General features: G+C 41.8%; 1 long non-coding RNA gene across 2 annotated transcripts in view; it reads left to right on the top strand.

The window, feature by feature from the left end:
- Positions 1-21,480, top strand: part of LOC311606195 — a 91,750-nt gene that overhangs the window by 31,630 nt on the left and 38,640 nt on the right. The window contains exon 2 of one of the 2 annotated variants that reach the window (XR_014782257.1): positions 12,364-12,509. This is a non-coding gene — a long non-coding RNA (uncharacterized lncRNA). Of the gene's footprint in view, positions 1-12,276; positions 12,510-21,480 lie in introns of those variants that run through there. The other variant, XR_014782258.1, reaches the window with a different exon arrangement.

The raw sequence follows: 21,480 nt of genomic DNA, 5'->3' as shown, positions 1-21,480 counted from the left end.
ACTGCACTGTGTTATCTCTAAACATGTCCTTTGTCTCAGACATTTCAAAACTGCCAATCCATCATTTGGGAATGCTGAGACAATGGAGTCTACCTCATTTTACATCGATGAGATGGAGGTTTAGCTAGTTGGGATTGCTATGAGGTAACACAGTGCCCACTGGCTCACACTTGGTGTGTGCCTGTGTCCGTGTGAGTGTGTGACTCTGCTAGGAGGAAGCAAAGCAGAATAGTGACTTAGGTATTGAACACCTTAGGGCTTTAACCAATTTGAGGGTAGCTGGGCACTGTGGGTGGAAGGAGGGAGAAATGGGGAAAGAAGGAAATGGTTATACACCGAATGAGAGCTCCAAGACAAGAGAGGCAAATCTCTAATTTCTCTCTGTCCCGTGTTTACTGCAGCAGACTAGGGAGGAGCTGCTTGACTTCCTCCAATAAACACAGCAGCAGATCTTTGCTGCCTGCGGAATGTGGCATTAAATGCAAAAGGTCAGCATTAAGCTTGAGTGAAATGTGATGACTAATTAGAAAATGAATAGTAAGCCATGGATGACAGATCCTGATTGTGATAATGGTTATTCACATGTTTACCGGAACAAACACAGCTGCAAGCTGTACCTTCAGCTTGACAAAACTGGACCCGCTTATCCTGGTCTTAGGCAAATTAGTTCTGGCTGGAATGGCATCTCTGAGGAAATTAGGTGTTACTGGTGGAAAAGGACATAAGTATTCTCAGATCCTGCTGTTTGAGGGCTTGTAGCTCTCAGCTTTCCCTCAGTCTGAGGTCTGAGCTGAGTCTTGTTTTCCTGTGGGGATACGGAAATGGGAAAAGTGGGAACTAACGTATGGTAAAGGGCAGCTCCTCTTTATAGATTGTAAAGCCCCAAGTAGGAACTTAGAGTATATTTGCATAATGGATGACTAGCAGCCTGGACAAATCAGTCAGTCATATGTAAAGATCATTGTAGAACCAATATGTGGTGTTATTAATCTCCATCTAAACACTCATCCTGTGTAGACAAATTTGGCCACTTTATAGTGCCATTATTTCTCCAGGCCCAAAATTCAAATAAACTGTCCTACACAAATGTTCTTGGGATATGGGGAGCGAGTCTGGGACTAGTAAGTATGATGACTGCCTGCTTGTTTATTAAATCATAAATCAAGCTTGTGCATATTTGCATGTGTGTACACACACACACACACACACACACACACACACACACACACACTTTAGAGGTGGGATCTTATCAGTAGCCCCAGTAGGCTTTCAACTTTTTTCTTAGCCTTTCAAATGTTGGGAATGCAACTTGAGCCACTGCAGTTGATTGCCAGCTAATTTCTATTAAATAGTTAATGAAAATGTAGCCTAGGCATTTCCTAAGATTGAATGAGGAAGTTAGATAATAACCATGTACATAAATAGATAACCAGGATCACATTTTCCAGACATTACTCATGCCACAATGAAGTAATTATTAGATAAATGCATAATAGCTGTGGCACTGATAAATGTGATAACTATTAAGTACAATGAGTTACACACCATTTGAAACATTTGCTTGTGCATTTAATCCTCACTACCACTCTAAAAGATAGGTATAATAATTATGTTTCCTCATACAGAAGGAAATTGTGGCATAGAGCTGGAATAGGATAGGAAGGCTTCCATTATTTTCAATAACAAAGTCTAGAATGAAGTCCCTGGGAAGTGACATTTAAGCGGCAGTCAGAAGTATGTTTGCTGTGTGTCTCTAAGATGCACGCTTCCCTTTCCACTCACCCCATGTCTGCACCATCATTGTTTGGTAAAGGTTTACCAGATTGTGCATTGTCCTTGCAGATAGCTTCTGCCTGGGTGCCCGGCCCGAAGCTTGAAGTGTGATAGGACCTAGAAAAGCCACAGACAGATTGGCTAAGTGCATTTGGTCCACTTACTTTGCTGTTGACTTTTTTTCATATGTAGCTGACTGACAGACACTCATGATTGACGGACACTCTTGGGGTAGACTGGACGTCTCAAACACATCTCAAAAGCTCAAGCATGTAGGATGGCATGACAAAGGATAATGGCTCATCACCGTGCATTCACTCACAGAGATCTGGTTTTCTTTCTTATAGTCAACCAGGCCTTGTTATGCTGCTTGCTGTGGGAAGGGACAGAAAATGACCCAGTGGTGGCAGCAGAAATCAGAAGAATCTCATCTTCTCACAGGGCACAATGTCTTTCACAGTCTTTTACCTCCACTATCCCACGTGGGTCCTCCAACAGCCTTGCAGAATGGAGAGTGTCATGCGTGATTCAGAGACCAGAGAGACAGAGGCTGGCTGGGTCAGAGGCTTAATCCAGGTCATAGAGTTGGTGGGGACAAAGGGAATCAGTGCTTATTCATTTGGGGGCAATGAAAAACCTGTTAATCACTCTATAGACATATGTTTTGTAACAGTGAAAATAGTCACTACCACAGCAACTGTTTAATGTCACAGCTCACCTTCTACTGGTGTCTTAGTCTGTTCCTGCTGCTGATACCAAATACCACAGAACATGTGGCATGCAAACAACACACATTTATCTTTCGTGCTCTCTGGCCTTGGAAGGTTGAGGCGAAGGAGCAGGCATCTAATGACATCTTCTCTTTAGGTCTTTACTATCAGAAGAGGTGAAAGGTCTCTCTTGGTCCTCTTTAATAAGGGCATTGGTTTCATTAACCTGACTTCTTCCCCTATTAGTTCATTATCTCTCACAGACGTCACCATCTAATACCATCAACTTGATGAGTTTCATGGCTAATCTTGATGTTAACGTGATAGGATTAAGACTTGCCTGGGGGGTCAGTGCAGTATACCTCAGGCTGTGTCTGTGATGGCTTCTCCAAGAATCCTGAGGAGGCTCTGACCTAATGAATGGATTAATCCCTCAATGAATTCATAATCTGATGGCAGTATTGGGAAGGTGCGACAGGTATGAGGTGAGGTCTAGTTGGAGAAAGAAGGTCACCTGAGGTACGGGATCCAGAGGTGGGAGGGAGTATGTCCTTGGGTGTTACGTCTGGCCTCTTCCTGTGTACCCAGATGTGAAAGGTCTCCTTTGCTATGTGTTCTGGCTGTGGTAACGGTCTGACCACGCACACAGAGCCAAGTAACCATGGATTCAACCCTTAGAAACTAAGGCAAACAAATCCCTGTTCCTGCTAATTGTTTCTGTCAAGTGTTTGTTTCACAGTGATGAGAACAACGAATTCAGTGGGCTAGGATGTCCACTTATGAACACTGAAGACGTAAATACATCATAGGTTTCTGTCCAAATTCTGTCTTACATTAAACATACATTTATTCCATTCCAATATACTCCCGCCCCTGCAAAGTCTTCACCAATTCCAACACCAACTTTAGAACCCTAAGTCTCACCTAAATATGATATTTAGACATAGAATATGTGTGATTCTCAAGATGTGATTTGCTAGGAAATAATTTTCCTATTAGCTGTGAACCTGTGAGATTATACAAGTTATAAGCAGCTAGAACATGATGGCAGGATAATACAGGACAGAGATTGAGATGAAAGGTCCCAAGTGAGACCCCAGCCTTCAGACTGGGATACTCTGTCATTGATGGCCCACTGGGATGGTTGTCCTGGTGCCGTGGCTTTGGGAAAGCTGGTTTATATGGGTCTGTTGAGTACTGCCCTGCTGGGCATTCTGGGATGATCTCTACAGCAGCTCTCTTTCCTCATCATGTTCAAGGTTCTAGGCAGTCCATGATTCTCAGTTCTTCTCTAGGTAGCCACGCCATCATACCTAGGTGCTCTGTGTCCTGGAAGGTACATCTCAGAGAGGCTGCCTCACAGAGGGTTTGCTAAGGTGCCTTCTACGCCTGGGGACACTGGAGCCACAAGTGTCATTCTGAGAATTGTTTGACTGTATAGAGCAGAGCTTTAAGGAGGGGCCAGACAGCCCTTGCTAAGTTTCCATGGGTACTTTTCCCCCTTTAAATACTTGTTTCTATCTTCCAGGCCTTGGAACTCTGGATCTGAAAAGGGAGGAATAGCTCTAACAGTTTTTGAAATATCTTTGGGATGATTATTCCACTGTCTTAGAAATAGGTCCTGGGTAATGCACCCAGTCCTACTTTTATTTTATGCTTAATTATTCATTCCTTTGAGTGTGGATAGGTTGTGACTTTTCCAATCTTTAAAGTTTCCTTTCTTTTAATAAAAAAATCTTTCTTTAAACCATTTTTTCTCTTCTTGTATTTTTCTGGAAGCAGTTAGGAGATGCCAGACTGCACCTTCAACAATTTGCTTAAATATTTGTCCAGCCATATATGTCATAGCATCATCAAAGAAGATGATGGGGCCCTTTGTGTAACATGAGGCAACAATAGGACACATTGCTATTTGTTGTATGCTGTCATAGCCTGTTTAGGCATCTATAACAGAAACACCTAGATATGTATATGTAGTTCATATACAACAGAAAATTATTTCTCACAATTGTGAAGGATGCGCAGTCCAAGATCCGGTACCAGAAGATTTTGAGTGTCAAAGAGCTGGCTTCCTGATTTGTCCATAACTCTTAGAAACTATAATCCCACATTCATGTAGTAGAAGGAGTGAAGGTACTTTCCATGGTGATCCCATTTGCAGGGCTCTGCCTTCATGACTTTATCACCCCCTAAGAGTCCTCACCTCCTAATACCGTCCCATTGTTGTCAGGATTCAATATGTGATGTTGGCGGGAAACACAAACATTCAGCCTGCAGAATGCACAATACTGTGTGTGCAGGACAAGGGTGAACATTTTGTCTATCATTGCTCCCAAGTTCTGTTGGCTGCTCCATCTTCTAGGTGAAGGTGCTGGGAGGCCCGGAGAAATGTCACATGTCTCAGGTCATAAGCCAGTTAGCACTGCACTTGGTTCCTACCCCAGGTGTGCTGGACTCAACCCTTCTAGTTCTTGAGCTATGTGTTGATGACAGAAGGTTCTCCAAGGCTGGCAGAGGGAACACTTTTCCTGGCCTTAAAAAACAAGAGTGAGGCTGTGGTGGTTACTGCCCATACAAGACATTAGCTCAGCACTAACCAGTAGAAATAGGATGCTGTCTGTGTAAGTTTGAATTCTTTGCTAGCCTCATGAGAAAGGATATTCACATGTCATTCACGTAATAATGTGGCACATGCAACTCAGTACATACAGCAACCACCATTTTAGCATCAGTCCAAAAAGTTCTTTAGGAGATTTGTGCTTTTTCCTATTAATTCTGTGTGTATTTCACACTTGCAACTCATTTCAGTTTGATTAAACCCATTTCAGGTCTTCAGTATATACATGCAAACAGGAGCTGCCCTCCCTGATCCGCAGGTTTGGAGAGAGCTGTATCCACAAGACTAAAAGCAACACCAATAGGTAAATATAACCCAACACTTAATAGATGTTGGCCCTTCTGTTAGCTTGCTAGGACTGCCAGAACAAAAGGCCACAGACCTGGCTTAAACAACGGACATTTATTTGCTCACAGTTCTGAATGTGACAGGAACAAGACAAGCTGCTGGCACCTCTGGGCTTGTCGGTAGCTTTTCTTGTTTGCGCTTGGAGGGCTGTTTTCTCAGCGTATCCGTGTGAAGTCTTTCTCCATATAAGCACATCCCTGGTTTCCTATCCCTGTGGGTGCCCAAGTTGCCTATGTTTGTGAGGATACCAGTCATGCCGAATTGTGACCCACTGTTAAACTTTGGCTAAAACCTCTCTCCAAATGCAGTCACATTCTGAGGTATTGGGATTAGGACCTTAATGTTCTGATTGGGCACAAGGCACAATTTACCTTCCAATTAGTCATCAAGCTAAGCAATTACCATAATAAATTTAACAGTGATACAACAAGCTGTGCTATTAATAAAACCATCTCACACACATGAAGTTTAAGGCCAAAGAAGTTAGGTATAACAGGTGGGTGTTGGTTGAGACAGTGTCTATTATATCACAGGTTGACCTTACATTCACCAAGTAGTCAAGGATGACTTTGAACTTCTGACTCTCCTGCCTCCTAGGTGTTGGAATGGCAGGTATACTGCATTGTATCCAGTTTTGCATAGTTCTGGGGATTAAACCCAGAGTTTTGTGCTGGGAAGCCCTCAACTAACTGTGCTACATCCCAGGCATTAGATAGTATTTTTCCTTATTTGTTAAATTTTCATGATTTCCTATTTTTATACAAGGTATTGTGATCATATGTTCGCTCATTACCTTCTCACCTCTTACTTCTAACTAGTCCTCTCTCTACTTTCATGTCATGGTGGCTGGGTGTAGCTGCTAGGTTCCTTATGGCATTGGCCATGTCATATAGAGAAGACAGTTTTATAGTGCTCTTCCTCATCTTCTACCTCTTACAGTCTTTCTACCATCTTGTTTTTTAACATTCCCTGGACAGAGAGTGTGTGGTGTAGATGTCCCCTTTGGAGAAGACCTCAGTAGTTACTTAGGCTCTGTACTTTGACTAGTTCTGACTAAGCAGGTCCCAGGAATAGAAGTGAAGTCATCAGGCTTAATGGCAGGCTCCTTTGCCCACTGAATTAATCTTGCCAGCCTGAGGAAGAGATCTGAGTGATGTATTGCCATGCCAGTGAACACCAATGTTTTCTACCAACTCCGACAAACTGGGAGAGAGCCATGGGGCATAAGACTCCTCAAAGCCTGCAGAATGAACCAGCTTGACTGTATCTTGATTTGTATTTGTACCCTCCAGAACTCTGGGGCAATAAAATTTTGTCATTTGAAGTCACTAGGCTTGTAGACTTCATAACAACAGCCTTAAGAAATTAATGCAGATGGGAAGGGAGAAACATTCATGAAAATAATTGCTTTGGGTGATAATAAGTATGACTCAGAGAGAAGGATGGGGGTACAACCAGTGTCTGGGGACTTCTAGCGAAGAACAGTTTCAAGGGAGGATAGAATTATGGTCTAAAAATCTCCATATAAATGGGAAACCTAAGAAATAAAAGAAACTAATGAGAAAAGGTGGTGAATGTGATATTTTAGACTCCCTGAGAATTGGGTTGGAATCCAGTGTTGTTATGAACTGAAGTAGAGGGGAGATAGTTGACCTCCCCTTCCCACAGGTTCAGCTTCTACAAACTCAGCTGATGGGGGAGGGGGAGGGGGATGGGGATGGGGAGGGGGGGTTGAAAATATACCTGAAAATGAAAAGTGTGTCTGTAACTGAACATGCACAGACTTCCCCCTGTGTTATTTACTCCATAACTAACACAGTATAACAGCTATTTGCATAGCATCTACATTGTATTGGTTATTCTACATAATACAGAAATGATTTAAGGTATTGTGGAGAATGTATGCGCTTTATATGCAAATACTGCACAACTGATATAGGGATTTGAGCATTGTGGGCTTCGATAAGGGTGTGTGTGCGGGAACAAGTGTTCCAAGGATTCCTAGTCACTAATGCTCATTTATTGCAAGGGGGAAACTTTTGTGCTAGAAAGAGTCAGACAGATGAATGGAAGCCAGAGAGATCTCAAAGGAGAAACAGACCAGCAGAGTTTAGGGTGAAGGCCTATCCAAAGACACAAAAGAGTGACATTCCTGAAAACAAACAAACAAACAAACAGACAAAACAACAACACAGTACATGAGAATGACTGCCAGTCAAAACGTGAACCTATAGAAATACATTTCCTATTCAAAAACTTAGCATTGCATCCTGCCTCCTAAAGGCTTATAGCTATCTCATAGTTTGAAAAGCATTTAGTTCATCTCCAACAGTCTTAATGGTTTCAGCACTGTTCAAAAACCAAAGTCTAAAACGTCTTCCAAGACTCAAGATAATTTAGCTGTGAACTAATTCCCATCATTTTAAAATTTTCATTATTTGACTGGATCTCATTACATAGTCTTGGTTGGCCTGATACTTGACACATAATGCAGACTAGTCTTGAATTCAGAGATCTGCTTGCCTCTGCCTTCCAAGTGCTGGGATTAAAGTCATGCACCATCATGCCAGGTAAAATTATAAAAAGAAATTAAGTATTTTTTTTTTAACATACAACAGCCCAGAATCAACATTTCCATTCCAAAGGCGAGGTGCAGGAAGATAGCAAGGAAGGGTCAGACTAAAGCAAGACCAAAGCCAGGCAAGAGTAACACCATATTCTGTTGTTCCATGTCCAGCATCTGGACTTAAATATCACAAGCTGAGTTACCTTGGGCCTGAACAGCCCTGCCCCTGCTGTCTGTTTATTTTTATTCTTCCCAGACTTTTTATTGGACTGCTTCACTTCTTGTTCGTTGCTTTCCTCAGCAGACATTCTGTTTATCTTCATTTACTCAACATCGTTAAGCTTCTATTGCAGCTAGGCTTCATTCACAAAGTCTCATGCCTTGCTGTTTCATGCTTCCTTTCAGAGAGTCGTACTCTGATGCACATTTCCTGGTCTCACAGACTTTCCTACTTGATACCCTATGAGCATATATAGGGGGAGGAAGTCTTCCTCAGTCACAGTCATAGGGGAGGGGAGTAAGGGGAAAATGGGAGGGAGGGAGGAATGGGAGGATCCAAAGGAGGGGATAACCATTGAGATGTAACATGAATAAATTAATAAAATAAAATTAAAATAAAAATAGCAGTGGAAGCCTCTGTGACCTGATGATTATTCGTTGTTTGCCTTGGCAAACCTAGCTTCATGAGGATGATGTGAGTGTCTGTCACCAGCTTGAGCAGTAACTGCTGAGTCCCCTTGGATCTTGGTTGTAGTTATCTCTAAGTATCTGAACCGCACAAACCAGGGACTCGCCCCATAGGTGACCCTGTATGACCAGGGCACCCCTGTGGTTCTCTCTTCTTAAAGGGAGATTTTCAAATTAGTTTACAGTTTGCACTCTGGAGTCTTCAGTAGGTAGTGTCAGGTTAATTCATTTTCCCCAGGGCAAATCGCGTGCGCACGTGTGTGTGTGTGTGTGTGTGTGTGTGTGTGTGTGTGTGAGAGAGAGAGAGAGAGAGAGAGAGAGAGAAAGAGAGAGAGAGAGAGAGAGAGAGAGAGAGAGAGAGAGAGAGAGAGTATGTGTGTGTGTGTGTGTGTGTGTGTGTGTGTGTGTGTGTGTGTGTGTGTGTGTGTGTGTTTGCATGCACATGTGGACTTTTGGAGGCCAGTGGTTGATGTTGACTGTCTTGCTCAGTTTTCTATCTTATTTTTTAAAAATGTTTCTCAATAGGCTTTCAGATAGAATAGGTGACCAGCAAACTCCAGGGACCCTTGGCTTCTCTCCTTTCCTCGTGTGTTGCAGGTACATGCCCTGGCTCTATTATATGGGTTCTGTGGGATCAAACTCTGGTATTTATGGTTGTATGGCAAGAATGTAACTGACTTTGTCTGTCATCTCCTCAGTCAGTAATTTTTTTAAATTTTAATTTTTTCCTAATGTCTGTAATCTCTGTAACAGTCACCCCTCCTTGTCCATCCCTTTCCTTTCTCCTTTTCTGATCAGAGCTTGTAAAAGTCCTTTTGATCTTTGTTTAGCTTCTGTTTATGATTGTTAATCTGGCTAAAATAAGCCTGCAGTAACCATTCCAAAAGCTTGAATGTTCTTCTTCTGTCTTAGTGTTTCCTCGACATAATTGATTAGCCCATCACCTTTAACATCAGCATCTCACAGTTTCAGGATATGTACAAAGTTTATGCAAAAATTTTGCTAGGACATAGCATGAATAGTCTCTAGTACAAGTCCTAAGAGTTTCCATCTAAAAGCTGTGAACCTGACTTCCACTATCTATTAGTCCTTCTGGCACTGTAATTTTTGTGGCTTCCACTAGAATTGCTCATTAAAATATGCTTATGCAGTTATAGGTGTTTTTAATTCTACTTATCCAAACTCTTCCAGATTCCTCCTACAAACCAGTCCAAAGTCTAAAGAACAGCATGGCCATGTTTAATCACCACCCTACTTCTCTGGTACCAATTTTCTATGTTATTTACTTTCCTCATTACTATGACCTAATACTCAACACAACAACCTAAGGGAAGAAAGATTTATTTTGGTTCATGACTTCAGAGGAGTCATGGTTGCCTGGACCCCACTCAAGCAGAACACTTTGGCTGTAGGTGTGTGCAGTGGAGCTGTTCACACCGTAGCTGATGAGAACCAGAGAATATACAATGGGAAAGGGCCAAGAACAATATATTTCCAAGGATCTCTTCCCCTTTACGCATTTTCCCCAGCTCATGGCTACCTCCGAAAGTTTTTACAGCCTCCCCAATTGAGCTGGAGACCAGACATTTACAACATGAGTCTGCGGGTGAGATTTGATGTCCAAGCAACAGCACTTACTAACAATAAAGCTGGAATAGTATAATTTATGGTGTTTGATGAAACCGTAAGTAGAAATTAAGTGTAACTGCTATTTTCTTTTGCATGTCATGAATCATTATGTGTTCTATGTAGATCAAAGCTTTCAAAACACTGAGAAGTGTATCATTTGTGGACCTCTCTATCCCTGTGCCAAAGTAGACAGTTCTTTGGATGAACTAAATTTATCTCAATAATGGAAACCTTAGGAATCAAGGGCTCTGTCTGAATCAAGGTCCATTAAACATTCCTTCAACAGATGAACCATTTTTGAAACTGGATTTTCAAAAATAAAAAAATGGCTTACCCATATTTTGAAATGGGGTAGGCCAGGTTGTGATTGAAAAGGGAGTAAATATTAATTTGGGGGGAAAGCCATTGTTCTGGCTATTAAGCAAATTAATGATTATTAATGAACAAATGCCCAACAATTACTAGGTACCTGGCTCAGATGTAATCAATTAGTCTTTCCTCAGAACATCTTCTGTCTTTTGTACGTATTTCAGGCATGACAGTGATCTCAGCCACAGAATGTATATGGTTTTCGATTTATTTGTAAGCAACAACTCCACTCCTGTAAGCTTTTGTTGTTGTTGTTACATTTTTTTTTAAAAATTTTTATTTATGGGGCTGGTGGGATTGCTCAGTGGTTAGGAGCATTTCCTGCTCTTCTGGACAACTCGAATTTCATCCCCAGGAGCCATGTCAAACCTACTTACAATTGTCTGTACTTTCTACTCCAGGGGGTGCAACACCCTCTTCTGAACCCCTTGGGTACCACGTATGTGTCTTGTACACATACACAACACACACAGACACACACAGAGACACACACACACACATGCACACACACACACATGCACGCACACCATGCACACAAATAAAAACGGAATAAATCTTTAAAAGGCACTTGTCTTTTGGCACAATCTCAAAAGCAAACAGAGAGAAAAGGCTTTGTAGTTAAAGAAGGGTCGGGGGGGATGGTGCAGGTACACCTTGATTGGAGTCTGTTGGGCTCTTTGGGGACACTAGAGTCAGCTGAGTAGAAGTGGGGCGTCCTGTGCGATTGGTTAGATGTGAGCAATCGTTCTTTGGTTGGTCCTAAGGTAGGAACAAGGGAAAAATTTAGGAAGCTGCCAGTTATTAATCAGGTCTTGGATATCCTGTGATGTTCCAGGGTTATTATTTGTCTTCCTGGGCCAGTGGCTAGAGATAACATCCATCTTCCTGGGCTGGTTGCTACAGGCTATGGCTCGGAGTTCTTATGGTCTGTGTTTGTCATTTTTATATATGATGTGACCGTTGGGTGTGTTTTTAGTCTGTCAAGACCTGGGATCAACAAGCTTTCTTTGAAGAACCGGATATAAAATAGTATCCGCTTCGCTAGCCACACAGGGTCTGGCTGCGGTTACTCAGTTCTGACATTTCAGCGTGCAAGCAGCCACAGACAACACGTAAACAGATGGACTTGGCTGCGTTTCAGTAGAACTTTATTCTCCTCAAACAAGCAGAAGATCAACCTGGCTCCTCAGCCCTAGTTCTCCGTTCCCTGTTCTAGAGTGAGATCCCCGCTATGGGTGAAATTTGTCCCCTGTGCTGTGCCTCATCCTTTTTATCTTGCTACAGAGCCACGCACGTGATGATCACCGAGGCTCAGTTTCTGAGAGGTATCACATTGCAGATTTATAACCAGAACATTAGACGAATTCCACTCTTTTTCTTTTATTTCCAAAGATATCTGATACTACCTGTTTAATACCTAAAGTGAACTTCTTATTCCACTGGTTACTTTTTCCTTATCTGATTTCCTCATAGCACAAACTCCCATTTCAGAACTTCTTAGTTTCCAGGACTCTTCCTCAAAGCCACTGCAACATAAAGGATGCTAGCACCATCTCTATCTCCACCCACCCCATGGGAGGCAAGAACAGCGTTGTCAAATTGGCAGAGGGGCTTGGTTCATGCCTACGTCTCTCATGTTTATAACATGGCTGTCACGTTTCTAGGCATGGCAAGAGAATCGTATCCAGAGGAAGCAGAGGGCATTGATTCAAGAGTGGCAAGTCCTGTTATAGATATTCCCCAGCAGAATCTCCCTCCCATCGTGTTGTCCTGACTGTGTCACACCTACAGCAACACTACTAAGGAAAAGGTGACATTTCTTGTCTTTTACATTGCTTGTGGCCTTATAGAGGAGGGTGGATACAAATGAAATAATTCTACAAAGAAGGGATTCTTCCCCCGCTCTTTGAATAAACCAAGCCAGTCTATTCATTGTTGCCTGAACTATATGTACTCGTTTGTGATTTTTCTACTGCCCCACGTGGTTTTATGCTGTGTCCTTGTTTGTGATTTTTCTACTCCCACACGCCTTTACACTATTCTCTTTATTCTTCTCTCACTCTGTACAGCAAGCCCCCCCTTTTTTTTCTGGCCTGTAAATCTTCTGTATGATTCCAAGTCAGACTTGACCAGAGACTATGCATGGTGCCTTCTCTGATGCAGACACAGAGTGACATTCTCTGAATGTCATCAGAGCTTGCAGGATGGAATGTATTGTGGTTATATCATCATGGACCTTGACAATCAGAAGGGTAGAACTAGAAAGCTGTGAGTCTGACATAAGGGTGATATGAAACAATGGAGTGGAGGCCGAAGCAGAAAATAGTAAATTATACTGGGAGTTTCGGGCTGGAGTCCTGGCGCCTGCATTGCCATTTTTTTCCTGAAGTACGCATTTTGTATCAGTATCAATTTTTAATTTCCAGAAGGGAGTCCACACCTAAATCTTCCCCATAGCTCTGTTTCAAGAGGAAAGAACAAAATTTATTTTATTTATCTGTCTTTTGATTATATCCATCTTATAACCCTGTATCCACTAAACATAAGTAAGATTTAGAAAAAAAAACTGTTAAATGAATGTAAAGTAGGAAAGCATAGACATTGTCAATTTAACATGATGCTTTTCCACTGAGCCCAGACACGACTTCCATATATTTTAACATTTGTTTGTTTGTATGTTTGTTTATTTTGTATGCCTATGTGTACATGAGTGCATATGCCTGTACAATATGGGGTCTGCAGAGACTGGTGCATCTTATGTCCTTTTCCACCATTCTCTGCCTGCTCCTCTGAGACAAGCCCCTGTCACCTTCTTGTCACCACTTTTCTAGGAAATGTAGTTATAGGTGTTTTCAGGCAAGAAATACCCAGCTTGTTACACAGGTGCCAAGAGAACCATCTCTTCAGACCCAACCTTCATATTTCTAAAGAATCAGATTCTTTTAGAAACAGATATTACCAAAACTTCAGAATTGATGCTTAAATCGAAACGTGTTTTTGATTATCAGGTTTTACTAAAGAGTACTCTGAGTGCCATCAGGTCTCCCTACCAGGGGGAAGTGGTCAAACAGGGGCCACCAGAGTTCATGTCAGAGTCAGGGCCTGCTCTCCACATAACCAACTCCATTGGCTAGAGCTGAATAGGCGGATTAGGTTTATTGCATGCATTGTCCTTGTCTGGTACAGCTGTTTGTGCAGACCCCCCCTGGAACAGGAAACAGGTTATCCAGATGAGACCTGATAGGCTGTGATCAGGCGGTAGGGAAGGAGATCCCTTCTGTCACAAGTCTAGGGGAGAAGAGTAGGGAGAAAGATGGAAGCGGAGAATGGGAAGGTACAATTGAGGGGATAACAATTGGGATATAATCTGAATAAGAAAATTTAATAAAAATTAAAATAAAATAAAAAAGCCCTTAAAAAAGAGCACTGTTTGGCTTGCAAATTAGTTCTCCAAAGGGCATCGCTAGAGGCATCACAACCTCTAGTGGCTCTCTCCTTTATCCTCTTCTTAGGCCCGCAGGAAGTCCTTACATCCAAACACAGCCTCCCCTGCAGTGAAAATTGAGCTGTCCATATCCTTCAACTGGAACAAGTATCTCAAAGAAATATGATATGTTTTTACTTCTATGAAATGAAATATCAAGGAAGAAGTGAATCAATCCACTTTAGTGAGATTTCTGTGAAATTTATTAGAAACAAACTACCATGCACGCGAAAGGCACACCTGGAACAGTAGGCTTACTTTCAAGTATACTTCTCTCTGTCTGTAATATACAACTCTTGTGTCCAATTTCAATCATTTGTAGCACTTTTAAAACATTTCTTAATTGATTTATTGCCCTGGAAACAGTTCAGAATCCAGCAACAAGAGTGACTGATTAAAAAGCTATGATGAAAAAGCTTCCATGAAGAGAGATTAAGAACCAAATATGATCAAAACCTTGGCCAAACAAGGACCCAGGGACAGCTGTCTGAGCAACTATAATTACATAGCAGGGCATGAATTCCAAAGTAAGAGACAAGCTATTCTGTCAGGACATTAGCGGCTTCAAAAGGGAAAGTTTGTTTATTTATTTATTTTAAAAAATATACATTTATTTATTTTATAATTTATTCATATTATATCCTGATTGCTACCTCCTCATTCTTTTCCTCCATTCTTACCCCTCCCTCTTCTGCCCTCTTCCCCTCCTCTAGTCCTCTGATGGGGGGGCCCTTCTCTCATACTATCTGACACTTCCTATCAGGTCTCACAAGGATAGCTTGCATCCCGTTCCTGTGTGTGCCCACTGGGCCTCCCCACCAAGGGGAAGTGATCAAATCATGGGCATCTGAGTGCAGGTTAGAGGCAGCCCCTGCTCTACCCTCCCTGCCCTTCCGAACATGGAGAATGAGCTATCTATCAGCTATATCTGAATAGGGGGGGGGGTCTAGGTTCTCTGCATGCATTGTCCTTAGTTGGTGAATCAGTTTGTGTAGTCCCTACTGGGTCCAGATCCTCAGGCCTTGATACGTCAGAATTCCACCCAGAGTCCAACTGTGAGTCCCAGCATCTAATCTGATTCCCCACTCGGTGGAGTCTCTCAGAGGACATCTATGTTGGGCTAATGTCCACTTATAAGTGAGCATATACAATGCATGTCTTCCTGAGTCTGGGTTACCTCATTCAGGGTGATATTTTCTCAGGATGCCTGCAAATGTCATGATTTCCTTGTTTTTGATAGCTGAGTAGTATTCCATTATGTAAATGTACCACAATTTATGTATCCATTTTTGGTTGAGGGACATCTAGGTTGTTTCCAGATTTTGTGGCTATTACGAACAAAGCTGCCCTAAACATATTGGAGCAAATGTCCTCGTTGTATGGCAGAACATCTTTAGGGTATTTGCCCAGGAATAGTATAGTTGGTCTTGAGGTAGAACTATTCCCAATTACCTGGGGAAATGCTAGATTGATTTCTAAAATGGTTGTACAAGTTTGCACCCCCATTAGCAATGGAGGAGTGTTCCCCTTTATCCACATCCTCACCAACATGTGTTGTCACGTGAGGTTTTGATCTTAGCCATTCTGAAAGGTATAAGATTTGCAGATGATATGATAGTGTATATAAGTGACCCCCAAAATTCCACCAGAGAACTCCTACAGCTGATAAACACCTTCAGCAAATTGGCAGGATACAAAATAAACTCAAAAAAGTCAGTAGCTTTCCTATATACAAATGACAAACAGGCAGAGGAAGAAATTAGAAAAATTACTCCCTTCACGATAGCCACAAGCAATATAAAATATCTAGGAATAACCCTAACCAAGCAAGTGAAGGATTTATTTGAAAAAAACTTTAAACCTCTGAAGAAAGAGATTGAAAATGACATCAGAAGATGGCGGGATCTACCTTGTTCGTGGATTGGAAGAATCAACATAGTAAAAATGGCCATCTTACCAAAAGCAATTTACAGATTCAATGCAATCCCTATCAGAATACCTACTAAATATTTTGAAGATATTGAAAGAACAATTCTCAACTTCATATGGAGAAACAAAAAGCCCAGAATAGCAAAATCAATCCTATACAATAAAAGATCCGCTGGAGGAATCTCCATACCTGATCTCAAGTTGTACTATAGAGCAACAGTAATTAAAACAGCATGGTACTGGCACAGCAATAGGCTAGTGGATCAATGGAATCGAACTGAAGACCCAGAGATGAATCCACACACATTTGCTCACCTGATTTTCGACAAAGAAGCCAAATCCATTCAATGGAAAAATGACAGCATCTTCAACAAATGGTGCTGGTCTAACTGGATGTCTACATGTAGAAAAATGAAATTAGACCCATATTTGTCACCATGCACAAAACTCAAGTCCAAGTGGATTAAAGACCTCAACCTAAAACCACAGACATTAACCCAATTAGAGGAAAAAGTGGGGAAGAGTCTGGAACTCATAGGCACAGGAGACAACTTCCTGAACAGAACACCAACAGCCCAGGCCTTAACATCAACAATTAATAAATGGGACCTCATGAGGCTGAGAAGCTTCTGTAAGGCAGGTGACACTGTCAAGAGAACAAAGCGACAGCCTACAGACTGGGAAAAGATCTTCACCGACTCTTCATCTGACAAAGGTCTAATATCCAAAATATATAAAGAACTTAAGAAATTAAACACCACCAAACCAAATAACCCAATAGAGAAATGGGGCGCAGAGCTAAACAGAGAATTCTCAACAGAGGAATATCAAATGGCTGAGAAACACTTAAAGAAATGCTCGACCTCCTTAGTCATCAGAGAAATGCAAATCAAAACGACACTGAGATTCCATCTTACACCCATCAGAATGGCTAAGATCAATAACTCAACTGACACCTCATGCTGGCGAGGGTGTGGAGAAAGAGGAACACTCCTGCATTGCTGGTGGGAATGCAAACTAGTACAACCACTTTGGAAAGCTATCTGGTGCTTTCTCAGAAAAATGGGAATAGGGCTTCCTCAAGACCCAGCTATTCCACTCCTTGGAATATACCCAGAGGATGTACTACTACACAACAGGGACATATGCTCAACCATGTTCATAGCTGCCTTATTCATAATAGCCAGAACTTGGAAACAACCTACGTGTCCCTCTATAGAAGAATGGATAAAGAAACTGTGGTACATTTACACTATGGAATACTACTCAGCTATTAAAAACAAGGAATTTCCAAAATTTGTGGACAAATGGATTGAACTAGAAATTGTCATAATGAGTGAGTTCACACAGAAGCAAAAAGAGCTAAATGGTATATACTCACTTATATCGAGACACTAGTCCAAGGTGTACGTCCCCATGAAAAACTGTACCTACCAGAATAGTGGGTAAGAGGGGAGGACATCCTATTGAAACTTTAGGTGTGAGAAGCCTGGGAGAAAGAGGAAATGGAATGATCCAGTGGGTCCTGGAAAACTACAGGCGAGTCTGGGCCCTGGGGCCCTCCGCAAACTGTGGCAACAGCCAAGGAAAAAATAGGCAGTAAAAACCTTGAACCCCTACCCGGACTAGCCGATGGACATTCTCCACTGTTGAGTGGAGAAGGAGATCTAACTTTCACACAAACTCTGGTGCCCCATATTTGAACATGTCCCTTGGACGGAGATGCCTGGTGGCACTCAGAGGAAAGATAATAGGTCACCAAGGAGAGACTTGATACCGTATGAGCATATTCAGGGGGAGGAGGTCCCCCTCAGACACAGACTTAGGGGAGGGGAGGGGAGTAGGGGGGAAGTGGGAGGAAGGGAGGAATGGGAGGATACATGGGATGGGCTAACAACTGAGATGTAATATGTATAAATTAATAAAAATGTATTTAAAAAAATAAATAAATAAAGTAAAGACCTTAATATAATTAAAAAAAAAAAAGATGGAATCTCAGAGTTGTTTTGACTTATAGTTCCCTGATGACTAAGGACTTTGAACATTTTTTTAAGTGTTTCTCAGCCATTCGATATTCCTCTGTTGAGAATTCTGTTTAGCTCTGTACTTCATTTACAATTTGTAAAAAAAAAAAAAAAAAAAAAAGATTTATTATGTATACAATGTTATGCTTTCAGGCCAGAAGAGGGCACCAGATCTCATTATAGATGGGTATGAGCCACCATGTAGTTGCTGGGAATTGAACTCAGGACCTTTGGAAGAGCAGTCAGTGCTCTTAACCTCTGAGCCATTTCTCCAGTCCCCATTTCTTAATTGGGTTATTTGACTTGTTGGTGTTTAGTTTCTTGAGTTTTTTAAAAAAATATATTTTGTATATTAGCTCTCTGTCAGATGTAGGGTTGATGATCTTTTCCATCTGCAGACTGCCGTTTTGTTCTCTTGACTGTTTCTTTCACCTTACAGAAGATTTTCAGTTTCATGAGGTCCCATTTATTAATTGTTGATCTTAGAGCCTGAGCTATTGGTGTTCTGTTCAGGAAGCTGTCTCCTATGCCAGTAAGTTACAGGCTCTTCGTCACTTTTTCTTCTAACATATTTAGCATGTCTGATTTTATATTGAGGGTTTTAATCCACTTGGACTTGTGCTTTGTGTAGGGTGATAAATATGGATGTATTTGCATTTTTCTACATGTAGCCATTCAATTAGACCAGCACCATTTGTTGAAGATACTATCTTTTTTCCATTGTATGGATTTGACTTCTTTGTCAAAAATCAAGCGTCCATAGGTATCTGGATTGATTCTATTGATCAACCAGTCTCTTTCTATGCCAGTATCATGCTGTTTTTATTACTGTTGCTCTGTAGTACAGCTTGAGATCAGGGATGGAGATTCCTCCAGAAGATCTTTTATTGTACAGGATTGTTTTAGGTATTCTGGGTTTTTTGTTTTTCCATATGAAGTTGAGAGATGATCTTTCAAGGTCTGTAAGAATTGTGTAGGTTTCTTTTTGATAGGGATTGCATTGAATCTGTAGATTGCTTTTGGTAAGGTAGCCATTTTACTATGTTGTTTCTCCAGGTCCATGAGCATGGGAGATCTTTCCATCTTCTGATATCTTCTTCAATTTCTTTCTTCAGAGACTTGCATTTTTTTTCATACAAGTCTTTCACTTGCTTCGTTAGAGTTACACCAAGATATTATTTGTGACTATTTTGAAAGGCGTAGTTTCCCTAATTTCTTTCTCAGCCCATTTGTTATTTGTATACAGGATGGCTATTGATATTTTTTAATTAATCTTGTATCTAGGCACTTTGCTGAAGGTGTTTATCAGCTGTAGGAGTTCTTTGGTGGAATTTTGGAGGTCACTTATGTACACTATCTTATTATCTGTGAATAGGGATAAATTGACATCCTCCTTTCTGATGTGGATTCCCTTGATCTCCTTTTGTTGTCTTATTGCTCTAGCTAGAATTTCAAGTACTATAATGAAGAAATATGGAGAGAAGGGACAACTTTGTTTCATCCCTGATTTTAGTGGAACTGCTTTGAGTTTCTCTCCATTTGATTTGGTGTTGGTTATAGGCTTGTGGTATGTTTGGTATGTGCCTTGAATCCTTGACCTTAAGTATGAGTGGGTGTTGGATTTTTTCAAATGTGTTTCGGCATCTAATGAGAAGATCATGTGTTTTTTTCTTTCAGTTTGTTTATATGATGGATCACATTGATGGATTTTCATATATTGAACTACTCCTGCATGCCTGAGATGAAGTATACTTGGTCATGGTGAATATTTTTGAGGAGTTCTTAGATTCAATTTGCTAGTATTTTATTGAGTATTTTGCATCAATGTTCATAAGAGGAATTGGTCTGAAATTCTCTTTACTTGTTGGGTCTTTGTGTGGCTTAGGTATCAAGGTGACTGTGGCCTCATAGAATGAGTTTGGTAATGTTGCTTCAATTTCTATTTTGTGGAATAGTTTGAAGAGTATTGGTATTAGTTCTTCTTTGAAGGTCTGGTAGAATTCTATGCTGAAACCATCTGGCCCTGAGCTTGTTTTTGGTTGGGAGACTTTTGGTGACTGCTTGCAGGGAACAGGGAACCCTTCCATGGATCAGCCAGGTGACCCAAGGTCAGACTCATGAGCTTTCCTTGGACCAGCCAGGTGGCCTCAGGTCAGATCCACCTGTGTTCCACATGGTGGTGTCTTCTCTCAGCAAGGAGACTTAACCACTGGTGTTTTGTGGCCCAATGTTTAGTCTGAGACAGAGTCCTGTGTGCTGCCTACCAGCCTGTGGCTAGATGCTGGAGTACTGGCACATGCCTATGGGGACCCAGAAATGTTTCCTTAGGTTAGCCTGGTAACTCAAGCCCGGATGCACCTGTGTTCCACACTGTGTGATCTCCTCTTACCTAGGAAACACCAGCACTGGTGTTTTGGAGCCCACAGTTTGTTCCTTTAGTCACTGTGCAGTCACTGCTGTCCTGCTGATCAGACACAGTGTGTGATCGGCACCACCATCTTGGATCGCTGTCCATTTTAAATGTTTTTTAAATTAATTAATTAGTTAATTAATTAAGTTTACATCCTGATCATAGCCCTTTTTTCCCTCTCTTCCCAGTCCCATCCTCTCTCCCTCTTTGCTCTCCCCAACTCCTATTCCTAAGAAATGGGAGTCCCCCACCCCTACCCTACCTCATCAAGTTGTATCGGGTCTGAGCACATCTTCTTCCCCTATGGTATTTGGAGGCAGTGGTGGAGAGATAAAAAAAAAACAGGCAACCAAGTCCATGCCAGAGACAGCTCTGATCCCCATACTAGGGAACCTACATGAAGCCTGAGCTGCCCATCTGCTACCTCTGTGTAGGGGGCCTAAGTCCAGGCTATGCATGGTCCTTGGTTACTCTGCAAGCCCCTATGGGAGGAGGACAGAGGGCCTGCAGAGAGAAGAGAAACTATGGGCAGCAGCATCTCTATGACAAGCTTGAGCCCTAGGACAGGGTAGGTTTCTGGGAGGATATGGGGCTGACTCTTGCTGAGACTCCTACTGGTCCAGGTCATGAAGACTGAAGAGGACAGCCTCTAACTAGACAGGACTCCTAGTAGAGGGAGGGAAACACTAACCCACCTACAAAATCTTTGACCCAAAATTTACCCTGCCTACAAGATGTACATGGATAAAGATAAAGCAGATGCCTGGCCCAACCTGAGACCAACCCAATGGAACAGAGCCAACCCCGGACACTATTAATGATACTCTGCTATGCTTGCAGACAAGAGCCTAGCACAGCTGTCCTGAGAGGCTCCACCCAGTAATGGACTGAAACAGATGCAGGGACCCAAAGCCAAAGTTTGGGTGAAGTGTAG

This window comes from Acomys minous, assembly GCF_964271855.1.
Source record: "Acomys minous genome assembly, chromosome: 10".
Classification (NCBI taxonomy): domain Eukaryota; kingdom Metazoa; phylum Chordata; class Mammalia; order Rodentia; family Muridae; genus Acomys; species Acomys minous.
Note: the sequence above shows the minus strand (reverse complement) of the source record. Positions and strands in the feature narration are given on the sequence as shown.